A 13,584-nucleotide genomic window follows, 5' to 3' on the forward strand; every position below is an offset into this window, starting at 1 on the left:
CAACACCTTGATATACAAATCAAGTGTAGTATTAGTAAACTCCTCGTAATAGGATCTGAAAGGTTGAATTAACCACAACCTTTTCTCCAACATTACTCTTCCTTAATCACAAAATCATTGATAATGTGAAATTCCTCTCTATATGTCTACACTCTTGGGATACTGGATTCTATACCTTTGGCAACTACTTTTGGTTAATCATGAAATTAACACTAGTAGTTTAAGGCAATTTGGAATGGTGCCAAAGATGTATAGAACTTTCCTTAGACTGAATAAGTACCTTTCCTGCAACTTTAACATTCAGTCTCTCTCTGGTAGACCTAGAGACTTCAGATAGGTTTTTACACTTCTCCAAAATTACTATTCCATCCCCAGAGTAACCACCATCTTATCAGAAAGATTTACTAGCACAAAGGCAAATTTCGAAATCTGATATGGTGTAGTCTAAGAGTTTTAAACACACCCTTATAGACCAACATATAGTTCCTCTTCTTTATCTTAAGATTTACTTGATTGTCTTCCAATGTTTTTCTCCTGGATTAATCTGATACCTACACATTACTCCCACTCAACAGCAGGTGTCTGGTCTAAGGCATACAAAAGCATATCTAAGACCTCTCACTGTTGATTTAAGAAATTCTTTCATGGCTTTATCTTTTCTGGAATAGTTAAGACTTTTCCTTAGATAAATAAAATCTATACCTAAGAAGTTGTGAAGCTTCTATAGATTGCCATTAGAAAGAAAATGCTTCAGCATCTTACTAAAGTAAGTTGCTTGCATTAGAGTAAGTAATTACCAGGTATACCATAAGCCATAGGTTTAGATAAACTCAAACCTATAATACTAGGAACAGGAAGTTTGTTAAGTCCATAGAATAGACTTATTAACTAAAATTTCCTTTTATGTCCTTGTAATAGAAAACTTTAGGTTATTCCATGTGAATGGATTAAACCATAGTTCTATTGGTTTTCTTCTTAGTTTCTTATCTTGACAATCCATTACTTGTTTAAACTCACAATGGATTTTAATCACTAGTGTCTCCCAAGTAATAAGAAGGTGAGTTCCTAGAAACTCTCCCACTACGACAAGGCACCGTGAATTATGTCTAAGAAAACTAAATGGTATTGATCTCTTCGGTTGTGACAAGACAACAGAGGCAGTGGGATCATCATATGTTATATAAGATGATAGAACACTTTTGGAATCAAGAATTAAATATCTCCTTTATTTGCTACTTGTTTTTCAGACTTAGTCATTTTCTTAGAAAAGTAGTATTTGTTTGAACAAACACTTTCTTATCTATTGACAATGGGATGGTCCACCCCTAATCACTTAGAATAGCTAACAAACCATGGTTAACAGTTCTAGCTTTTCTTAAGATTTTGATTAGGTCATCCATGAATCTAGTAATGATTTTCATTAAGTACCCAACCATTACATCATTCTGAAATTGTATTACCATAGAAGGAATTAGGCAACGACTAGTAACTAATCATTAACATGCAACTCGAAATTTCTGGGGAGGTAAGTTTGGATATAATTCAAAAATCAATTTAATGATCTTTGAACTGCATATCTACTAACTATTTTTCCACCCCTATCAGTTCGCAAGATCTTTAACCACTTACCTTAATGGTTTTAACCATTGCTAGAAATTAATGAAATTTTTCAAACATTTCAAATTTCTTTGCTAAAAGGTATAATCTAGAGTTATCGTTTTAAGAATACAACGAAAAACTCATATCCACCCCTGAATGTACATCCATCTACGAATGAGATGAACTACTTTCAGTGGATATAGGCATATTAACTCTTTGCAGAGATTGATCTTGTCAAATCCACTATGAACAAGATACAAATGCCATAGATTAAAAAAAAAAATGTGGTAGTGTCTATGATGACATAGGTTTAGTTACATCAAAGAGTTCTTAGAATACTGCAAGTGGATCCTGGTCACAGAATACCTAACTCATATTCCATACAGTTTTAATCCATTAATAGAAGATGGATATTAAACACTTGAGAAAGTGTAACTGTATTGTATTCTGGAATTAGAAATATAAGAAAATTTCTATTTGGAATTTAAAATTAAAGTCAAAGACTTAAATTTATACCAAAAATAATGAGTAATTCTATCTTGGACCAGCACTACTAATACAAACTCTAAGTCAGATTTGCCCATACAAGTAGGAGATTTCTAAGATTGAGGATTTATATCAATTGGGAATAGAATTTCGGGATTATAATCATATGCGTCATATAAAATGACATGAAATGATTTATAGACCATTCATCCAATGATATGTTTTTAAAGCTAATTCGAAATGAATAAGCTAAGAGGAATTAGGATAATTTCGTTTAAAATAAGAATCCAACGATGCTTCGATTAGCGAAAGTCAAAGTAATCTTATTTATACAATCTTCTTGTTTCATATCGTAAAAATACTAGTCTAAGGTGTCATCAATTGATGAACAGCTAGATGTCGCATATACAATATTTATCTTTCGAGATCTAACACTATTATGTATGTCTAATGGTGAAAATCCACTAGGGATTTATCTCATTAGATAAACAAGCCAAGTTAGACCAACAATGAAGATTCGAAATTAAACTACAACTTAATAACAGAAAATAACATGGTTCAATATAAATTCATACACAATTCAGAAATTATAAACATATAGCAAGTAGGAATGACAAGTGAAAATACTAAAACTTACAATCCTAAATAATTTCCAAGGTTTTCAACAAACTGATATCAGTGTCCCGTTTAGGCGAGAGTCAAAGCTACCATTCATTGAATAGAGTTGTCAGCTCGTCTAAAATGTTAGACATTCTAGCAACCTTTTATTCGATCAAGATTGGAATTCAGCGTTGTCCCGTTTAGGCGAGAGTCAAGGCAATTCTATCTTATGAGCTTCCACCATTGTTTCATAATTTGCAAGTCAAGTATGGTCGCCACCATTAGGGTGATCCATACCATACAAAACACTTATAAACTACTTATCATGCGAGGTTAAACGGTGCGAAATTACTAATGAACGTTCCTCCATTAGGGAGGATTACTCACTAAAACAAACGCGGTGTAAAACCCACAATGGAGATCGAATGTCTTAATAATCAAGCTCATTATTTAAAGAGAGTTGTATTTTCTTTGATTCTCTTTATTTAATCTATTTATTTTAAATATATATTTATTTAAAATTTCCAATTTAGAATGAAAAATTCTAAATATAAATTTTAATTTAATATTTATAAATTTTACTTAGATGGATATGAAAATAACATGAATTATTTCCATCTTAGTAATAATTTCCAATAAATATTTAGAAAAATATTCAATTTAAGTTGTTACAAAATTAATTTAAATTAATTTACAACTCAAATTTAATTTTCTATAAATATATATTGCATTTCGAAAAATTAAAGTATTCAAGGATACAATTTTCGAAAATGCATGTTAAAATAAAAAATTAATCCTGGAAAAATTATTCTAATTTAATGTTGGCCCAAAATTAATTAATAAAATTAATTTACAACAAAAAATATAATTTTTCTATTTAATTAAATATATATATAAAAAATTTCAAATATTTAAGTATGATGATGAAAATCAACTTAAATATTAATTTTCTATTTAATTAAATACACTAGAAAAATACTTCAAGCAAAAATATCATCTATCTAGATTTTCCTTTGACTAATTAATTCAATTTCTAATAATATACTTTAATTCAATTTATTTTAAATTAATCAATAAATGAAAAAATCATTGATTTAAGTTGATCCAAGAATTAATTAAAATAAATAATTAATTTACAACTTAATCTATTTTTCAAATAAAATTTGAAATTCCAGCATTTAAGAAATGCAATTTCGAAATTTGATTAATAAAATAAAGAAAAAATATATTTTGAAAATTATTTAAATTTAGTTGAAAAATAAATTTCAACTAAAAATAATTTTCTATTTAATTAAATGTCATGAAAAAGAAATATTTAAGTATGATGATAAAAATCAACTTAGATATTTAATTTTCAAATTAATTAAATGTATTAAATTCAAGAAATAAATAATTAAGTGTAGAGAAGGCTTAATTATTAATCTCTAGTTTAATACTAGGAAAAATATACTTAAAATAAATTGTACCAAAATTAATTAATAAATAATTAATTTCACAATGTATAATATTTCCTATTTAATATTAGAAATAATAAGTAGTCTAGAAATAACTATCTAGAAAATATCTTATTTGACTAAGTATCTTTTCCACAAAATTTGAAAAAATATCTAATTTAAGTTGTATTAGGAAAAATCTAGCACTTAAATATTTTCAAATTTAAATTTAATTAAATATCAAAAATTAAGTTGTAACCACTTAATTTGAAAATATTCCATTTTAAGTTAATATTTGAAAAGATATTAACTTAAAAAATATCTAAAATATTCCATTTTAAGTTAATATTCGAAAAGATATTAACTTAAAAAATATCTAAAGAATCTTAATAACCAATGCCTAAAATTCCTCAACTTAATTTTGAAATTTGAAATTCAAAAGATATTCTGATTTAAGTTGGTTAGTTGTAGATAACTAAATTTCAACTTAAATAGGAATATTTAATGAAAAATTTAAATTAAGCTCCAGAAAGAATCTAGATGGTTATAATTCTATATTTGATTAAATACAAGAAAATACATATAGTTTAGCTTAGAATAAAGAATTCTTTAAACTATAATTTTCTTAAATTAATTTCAAAATAAATGAAATTAATTATGTTGCTAATCAATTTTATTAGGTTAAACTAGTTTAATTAACCTAGTACAGTTATTCAAATCAGGCAAATGGGCCTTCACAATTGGGGTGGTTCATGTGAGGGGGTGCTGGGTTCAGTATGTTGTACCCACTTCTATGGCTCCCAACTCTCACACAAGGCCCAAAAGAGAGGAATATAACCTTAATAAGAACAACTGTTATTAATTGAATAAGCCCAATAACTAAATGGGCCTAAATAAATTCTATCAATAACTATGATAATTTATTTTAGCAACAACAACCTATATGCATCTATAATAAAATTAAACATATAGGCTCACACAGGCACACTTTGGATGGATCCTATCATGTTGCTAGGTCATACACAGATGAAAGAAGATTGTAAATATACATGTTACAAATTATTATCTTGACCAAGGGAGCCATCAGATCATTAGATCTGGCAAAAAGTAACCATGGCTATTTGCAATCAAGTAATAATAGGTTTTAAAAACTTACAAACAAGCTAAAACACGTACTCCTGCAACAAGGTTAGCTGGATAGTTGGATGTAGGATTTATTTAATTTTAAATTAAATAATTAATTTTGAAATAATTAATTAATTAAAAAATAATTTTTCGAAAATTTTAAAAAAAAATTGAATCATTCGAAATTTTAAAAAAAAAAATAAATTTAAAATTAAACCTACAATTTTGAAAAATTAGGTTTCAACCAACCTAAATATCATTTCAAAAATTTGCTAACTACTTTTAAATTTTAAATGTTATTTTATAAATAAAAATTAAATTAAAAATTAGAAAAGATAAATGAATATCTTTTTCAAATTTTAAATGTAATTTAAATAAATAAAATAACAAAATTTAAAAAATTAGCAAAATATCTTATATCATTTAAAAATTAAATGATTATAGTTATCTTATTTTAAAATTTAAATAAGGTCAAAATATCTAAAAAAGATTTAATTTAAAAAATATATATATATAAAATCTGACCTTAAATTTAAAATTAAGATAAGATATAATCAAATTTAAAAATAAGATAGATTTTTAAGCAAGAAGATAGATACTAATTCTATTCAAATTCAAATTACACTAATATCTTGAATTAAATTTAAAAAATATTAAATTAATTCAAAATGATAATTAGAATTGAATTAGGAATAGTAATAGTATAAATACAAAACTATACAAAAAATCGGAAGTAAATTCCATGAAAAAGCATGAAAAATCGAAGAAAAACGAAAAAATTGTGAACTGTACGGACAGTTTTCGCGATCGCAGGAAAATTTCAGCACACCTCCGATTTTTTTCGAATCTTCAAAAAATCATAACTAATTCAAATAAAATCGAAATTGAGTTCTGTAAAAGGCTAACTTGCTTAATTTTTTCCATACTATCCAATAAAAATAATTCCAGAAACAGAATCGCAATTATTTTTCACGAAAATTTACAAACATCAATCAATCATCAAATAACACTCAATACAACATGATACCATCCAAAAACATACAAACAATCGTTTTAAAGTCCAAATTTCTTGCAAGTAAATCAATTACCATGGCTCTGAGGCCAGCTGTTGGAATTTATTTTACCAGGATCTTAGATCTACTCACAAGTATGTTTATTAACATCCTAAATATGAACTTTCTAAAACGATGAAATAAACACATATAAAGTTTAGGAAACCTTACATTGGGTGCAGCGGAATATAATGACTCCTTCCGTTCAGATATCTAGCCCTTGATTCCTTTCTGTAGCAGAGCATTATCAATATCTGAACCTGGATCTCTTTCTCTGAATCTTTGATGTTGAAACTCCTTTTGCTGAATGTCTTTCTTCACGATCTTCCTCACTATGATTGAGGTATCACTTGATGTGTGTGGGCACTACTCATACACTAAGAATTTCGAAATTCAAGAGGGAAGAGAAAGAAGAAGTGGCAGCTAAAGATAGGGAGAGAGAAAGGCTCAGGTTTTTCTCTGAAGGAAAAATAGAAAATTTAAGTGTAATTTTCCTGAAGCCTTCACTATCTATTTATAGCATTCCACTAGGGTTAGGTTTGAATTATTTGACATTAAAATAATGAAAATATCAGTTTAAATTGCCTACAAAAGTGGTTGGCCATGCTTAGTGGATTTGGGCCTCACTTTTTGCAATTTTGCAGTTTTACCTTTTCTGCATCTGATTTTCTCAAAAACGCCAATTTTCTAATTCAACCATTTAAATGCCAATTCTAACTATTTAATAACTATAAATAATTATTAAATAATATTGTCATTTATCATATTTATTAATTGAACCATACAAAGTATCATAATTAACAAATATGCCCCTATAAACTCTTTCTTTACAATTTCGCCCTTACTTAGTGAAAAATTCACAAATAGACATAGTCTAATTTGAGAATTATAATTGATTAATCAAAACCAATTACATGAGTCTTACAAGCAATATTATCTCAACTAGTGCGGGGACCATGGGTCTATATAACCGAGCTTCCAATAAGTAGATCAAGAATTTATTACTAAAATTCACTAACTTATTGATTCTTCGTTGAATCCACGCATAGAACTTAGAATTGCACTCTCAGTATATAGAATGCTCTATATGTTCCACCATATAGACACATCATTAGTTATCCATTGTTATAATCCTAATGTGATCAATGATCCTCTATATGAATGATCTACACTGTAAAGGGATTAAATTACCGTTACACCTTACAATGTATTTATTCCTTAAAACACTTGACCCCGTATAAATGATATTTCAGCTTATGTGAAATGAGTACTCCACCATTTATGTTCGTTTGGTCAAGCTCGAAGGAGATCATCCTTTGCTTACTATTCGCCAGATAGAAGCTATAGATTCCATGTTTATGTTAGCGCTCCCACTCAATTGCACTACCGTGTTCCCAAAATGTACGTATCACCCTGACCTAAAAGTAGGCTTAACTAACAAATCAAAGAACACGAATAGCCTTTCAAGATTGAGCCTAATCATAACAGGATTAAGAACATTTGATCTAGGATCAACTAGGCGATATTGACTTGAATAGATATTACGGTAAGTTTAATAAATCTAAGTCAAAGTTCAATATCGGTCCCTTCCGATGCATACTCCATGCATCCAACCTGAGCTTTACTTTAACCAATGCTCTGGAAAGAACATAGCACTTCTCCAAATGCAAGTAAACTCTGTTGTAGATTATCATATCAGTAAAACCCTATGTCTGATAAATCTAGGAAACTTTATTCACATAGTCATGTTTACTTTCCAATGTGTTGACGGCACAATAAACAGGATCAAGTATGTGAAAAGGGTTTCAGATGAATTCATACATTATGTACAGATAATCATGAAATAAATCATGTGAACCATGCAACATTAAATGTTATTTCTGATCTATATTAATAAGTAAATCTGATTATATTGAAATGAGTTTTATTTAGGGCATAAAACCCAACAGTCACGACACAGGGCGACATGTTATCGACATAGTGAAGTAGTTGGTTAGGCGGGATAATAAATGTCACACATTAATTACCATTTAATGTGGAAACGTCTTTCGTATCGACGTTTCGCGACATAATTGCGACATGTTGACGACATCAACTGAAGTGTCAAAACATGATTTTACTATCGACATTTTAACGACATGTTCGTGGTGCTTTAGCGACATGAAACCAAACACTCAGAAACTAAATTTTTTCGACATTACACGACATGTTAACGATTTTGTAGCGACATGTAAGTAAAAATTTTAAAATTGAACACTTTTCCATATATAAAAACTGTACAGTACTAAAAACAACTATGCCACTATGTTTGTACAATTGTAATGGAGTTGTTAAAATACAAAAAAATTACAACCCTTGTAAATTATATTTCACCAAGTTAAGTTCTGATAAAACAAGTCTACACACCACCGATCTCTGAACATTCTCATGCTATCGTCTGTAATGTTGTCCAAGGACCGATTCAGCATTAGGTGTTCGATGTACTCAAGTGCATACACCCCGCAATCACCCCTGAAAAATTAACAACAAACACATTTAGAGACTGAACTGCATTTAAAGAGTAATGGCAAATGAAATAATAATATACTATATTAACAATTACCTTGTTTTACTTTGGGGAACCACCTCACTTGGCATGCGTCTAGCATGCATTGATCTGAGTTGGCTACTGTCCCCTAAGTCCACATTCAGAATGTTGTTGTTCACTTGATCATAATAGCCAGTAGACCTCAGCAGATGTGGGAACAACTCAGTCCAAGGTAGCATGATGGCATCAAACTGTGCGTCGGTGGTGCATGATAAATCATTATCGTACACCCGAATCTACCACATATCAATATCTACCTCAACAGCAACCCAATGTTTTTGATGATCGAAGTACAGGACGAAGTATATGAAGTTCACATCCTTCCAACATGGCATGTAACAGCTCTCCATACCCAGATAGTACTGGTTCATTGCATCTGGCCATTCGAACGTACTTCTGTCACCAGTCTGGCAGCTCCAAATGCCTATGAGGAATTGTGGAAGTGTTGTGTCCAAAATCACACCTGGCTGAGGGTACAACTCTGGAAAATAATGGTGTCTCCTCCTCATCAAGTGTGATATGGCATCTATGTGCTGCATAAGAAAAAGAGAAGATTAATCAATGTCGTAAATAAAGTCGCGAAACGTCACGGACAATGTCGTTAGATAATTTGCCGAATGTCGCAACAATGTCGTGACAATGTCGCGACATGTCGTCAAACAGACGTACAAAAAATGTGACCATGTCGCGAGAATGTCGTGATAATGTCGCGACATGTCGACAAATAAAATAGAAAGAAAAAACTTCTGTATCAGCAACAATGTCGCGAAAATGTCGCGACATTGTCGCTAACAAATCGACAATAAAATATATGTTGCAAAAAATATAAAAAATACTAATTAATTATTAAATACTTACATCATCGTGAAGCCACTCCGCCTTAAGAAACAAAGTTGTGAAGAACTTGACATCGCCAACACCAGTGTGCACATTCCTAGGTCGGGCATTGGGAATGTCTCCAATCAACCACCTCTTGAACGTACGAAGCAATCTACGGTCTGCTGGTCTCTCCGGGTCTACGTTCTCTGGAAGAACTCGCCTCTTTTTCTTTTCCGCAGTGTAGTCATTCAAGTACTTTGGCGGCTTCCTCTTCCTCACAAATGACACATTTTCTGGGGGGTCCAGGTAGAAGTAGGACTTCGTCCTGTGATTGTGTATCCCCAATGGCCGTGATAATTGCTTCCAATGGAGTTGACGGTGCCTCGTTATCATCTGCTTCCCAATCTTCTGGGAAGACATCTTCGTTATCACTCTCCACTTGTTCCTCATTTTACGGTGCAGGTGTGGGCTCTCCAGGTGTGGGCGCTCCTTTTACCATAGCCATCAACTCGTACATCTTAGCCAGTAGAGTCTCCTTCAGATCTTTCTGACTCTCTGTGAAGGACCGCCTCATACTGAAATGGCTATTTACTAACCCCGTCTGTGCCAACATGACGGCTTCCTGCTGGGACTCAAGCTTCTCCAGCCGGGCCTCAATGCTATCCAACCTCTTTATAAGATCAGTGTCCACAGTTGTACTGGTTGGAGCAGAAGGACCTGCTGAAGTAGATGGCTCGTGTACTTCAGGTGTCGGTGGTGGTGGAACTAAATTTGCCTTTGTCACGGCCTCGTTGATGGTCTTCGCTTGAGTTTCAAACACAGACTCCTGTATACCATCAACGTCCACCGTTTGTTCTACATCCATCTCAAAGCAAAGAGGGGCTTTACCCTCACTAATACTCTTGAAGTATGCCTCTTCACTGGGCCGGGGAAACAAGCACTTCTTCACCACCAACTGAAACAAAAAAGAAAACACAGAATAATTAAAAACTGTGAAAAGAAGTCAAAAATTATGATAATTGCAAAAAGAAGCACAATGTCGCTACATGTCGATAACATGTCGCGACATATGTCGCGATAAGCGATGCAGCAATTTCTTTTGCGACATCGCATAATGTCGCTAACATATCGCGAACAATGTCGCGAATGTTCATTTTCAATAAATTTAAATAAAATACAGAACAGTAAAGAAACATACCCGACTGTTGAATAACAGTGCAATGTCGGTTGCCTTGACATCTTGTTTCCGCTGGCCCTTCGGTGTTTTCCAGCTCAACATTCTGGGGAACTTGGTCCCGTTGCAGTGGGCATACTTCTTCCCCAACTTCTCAATTGCTTCGTATGCCCAGTACTGAAAGGCAGGTACATAGCCACTAACAGTGTACTTTGCCTCCTGAGCAATCATCTTCCCCTTCTTCTTGTCAACATTATCCTTGTAATGTTGCATATTCTTTCCTAATGTCTCCATTAGCTTACGAAAAGCGCACTCACCCCACGGATACTTAAAGAAGAATTCGAGATCGTTAACAAACTTCAACATCTCAGGCCAAACTTGGACATTGCCCTCCTTTGATACTAATACACCTTCAATGAAAGCGATCAGTCCAAGCTTGTAGGCATCATCTTTATCTTCGCACCTCTCAAGTTGGAGCATAAGGGAGTCCAACTGAACAGAACTCTTCCCTTCAAAATAAGTCCGAACTAGATGGTCGTTGGACTTGGCGTGTATTTCCTCGTCTGTAGGGGCACTACCCATAGGTAAGCCAGTAATGAGTCCAAACTCTATCCGTCCGAATCTCATGTCATTTCTCCCTACATGAAACCAAACCTCATCCTCCTTTTCTGTGTCCACTTTCATTTTTCGTAAGAGGAGGCTGTGGACCAACGCGCCGGAGAAAGTCAACTCTCCAGCTTCCCAAAAGTGTCCGAAAGGACTAGCCTTCACTGTCTCAACCAAATCCATCTCAGTAAACTTGGCCTTGATATATCTGAACCTATCTGTACCCCGATAGGTAAGACGTCCCATGAAATGAGAGGAAATTGGAAGTTTAAGTTCAGGAGCCATCTGCAAAATTGTCAACAAATTTGTTAGAAGTATGTCGCGAAACATGTCGCCGTATGTCGCTATACATCGCTAAACATAATCCTAATCAAGTCGCCAAATATGTCGCTAATATATCGCTAATGAATCGCTAAACACAAAAAGGAGGATGAAAAACTAGTCCTATGTATAACTGTTATATATCGCTAATATATCGCAAACATGTCGCCAAACACACATACAAGTCGATAAAAATCATGAAACCTACGTACTAAATGCAATATAGCAAATTATGTCGCTAGTATATCGCCAACACGTCGTGAAAACCACGGTTATCAGAAAACCCCCAACTTTTCTAGACGATATCGCGTTATGTCGTGAACATAGTCGCGATACGTCGCAAATTTTGCACAAAAACCAGAAAATATACCAAAACAATGAAATTTAAACGAAATCAAACAAATTGAACATAAACTAACTACATTACTTTAAAATGAAGCACAAACAATTAAAAAGTAATGAAACAACAAAAAAGTTTAGAAAAATACCTTTTTTTATGGTTTTGGATCTGGGTTTCGTTTGGGGGTGTCGCGAATTGGGGTTTCTCGATCTCGTCTCCGGTGCTAGCGATATCCTCTGCTGGTCGTCTGGGGTTTCACGATTTCTTCTTCGAAGAGTTCGCGATGTCGTCTGAGATGGGTTTCGCGATTTCCTCTAGACGTCTGGGGTCGGGTGGTGAGGGGGTGGTCCGTCAGTGGAGAAGAAATGGGGTGGGTGTCGTGGGTGGTCCGGTGAGTGAGGGGGTGGTCCGTGAGGTGGTCCGGTGAGTGGGGTGAGTGGGCTGTCTGGTTTGCGTGAGAAAGAGAGAGAGAGAGAGAGAGAGAGAGAGAGAGAGAGAGAGAGAGAGAGAGAGAGAGAGAGAGAGAGAGAGAGAGAGAGAGAGTTAGAGGGAGAGTGAAAGTGAAAGTTTGAAATGGGGAGGGTAATGTTGGGATTAAAGTTAATTGGAGAGTATTTTTTTTATTTTTTGTTTACCTAGTATATTAAAACAATATATGCTATTTTTAAGCATATATTGTCAAATTTCCCATAAAAAATAGTACATTTATTGTGGTATAAATTTAAAATTTTACACTATAGCAAATGTTGTACCAAATTTGGCACAAAATTTACTATGTGCCAAATTTACATTACTTTTTGGCACACCATTAGAGCATATTTTTTGTTAAATGAGCTATATTTTAGTTTTTCACCACTTATTTATACTTCCATTAAAAATGTTCTAACTTACTATAATAAGTTACAAGTAAAAATTCTTTTTTTAAAATTCAAATTAATTATAATTAATTATATATTTAAAATGGGTAATCTTTATATGATAATGGAAGTATTATAATAATCAACCAAAAGCTAGTTGTAAAAACTATTCCAATTCAATTTATATCTTATGAATTAGACAAAAGTTTTACCCATTAAGTTGATCATCCAGTATAGATCAATAACTTAATTATATGATTATCTTTTCTTACATGTATATATAGATAGATTCATATGCTATATTGAAGTTAGATGATGAAAAAAAAAAAAAGCTCATATTTAATAGAGTATATATGGTAAGATTTTGTACATTTACCATAAGTACTCAATATACATAATTGAAGTGATCAAAGACATTAAAGATTGTTCAATAGAACTCATCATCACAGAAAACAATATTATTTGATTTTCTAGAACACTTTTCATCAACTTTTCAATTATCATATAATTAAATCCAAAAACATTTCAATTGAATTATTGAAAGGATTAAAGAAATAGTATTACCTAATAAATCAGCAGTAATAA

This window comes from Cannabis sativa, chromosome 6 (genome assembly GCF_029168945.1).
Source record: "Cannabis sativa cultivar Pink pepper isolate KNU-18-1 chromosome 6, ASM2916894v1, whole genome shotgun sequence".
Classification (NCBI taxonomy): Eukaryota; Viridiplantae; Streptophyta; class Magnoliopsida; order Rosales; family Cannabaceae; genus Cannabis; species Cannabis sativa.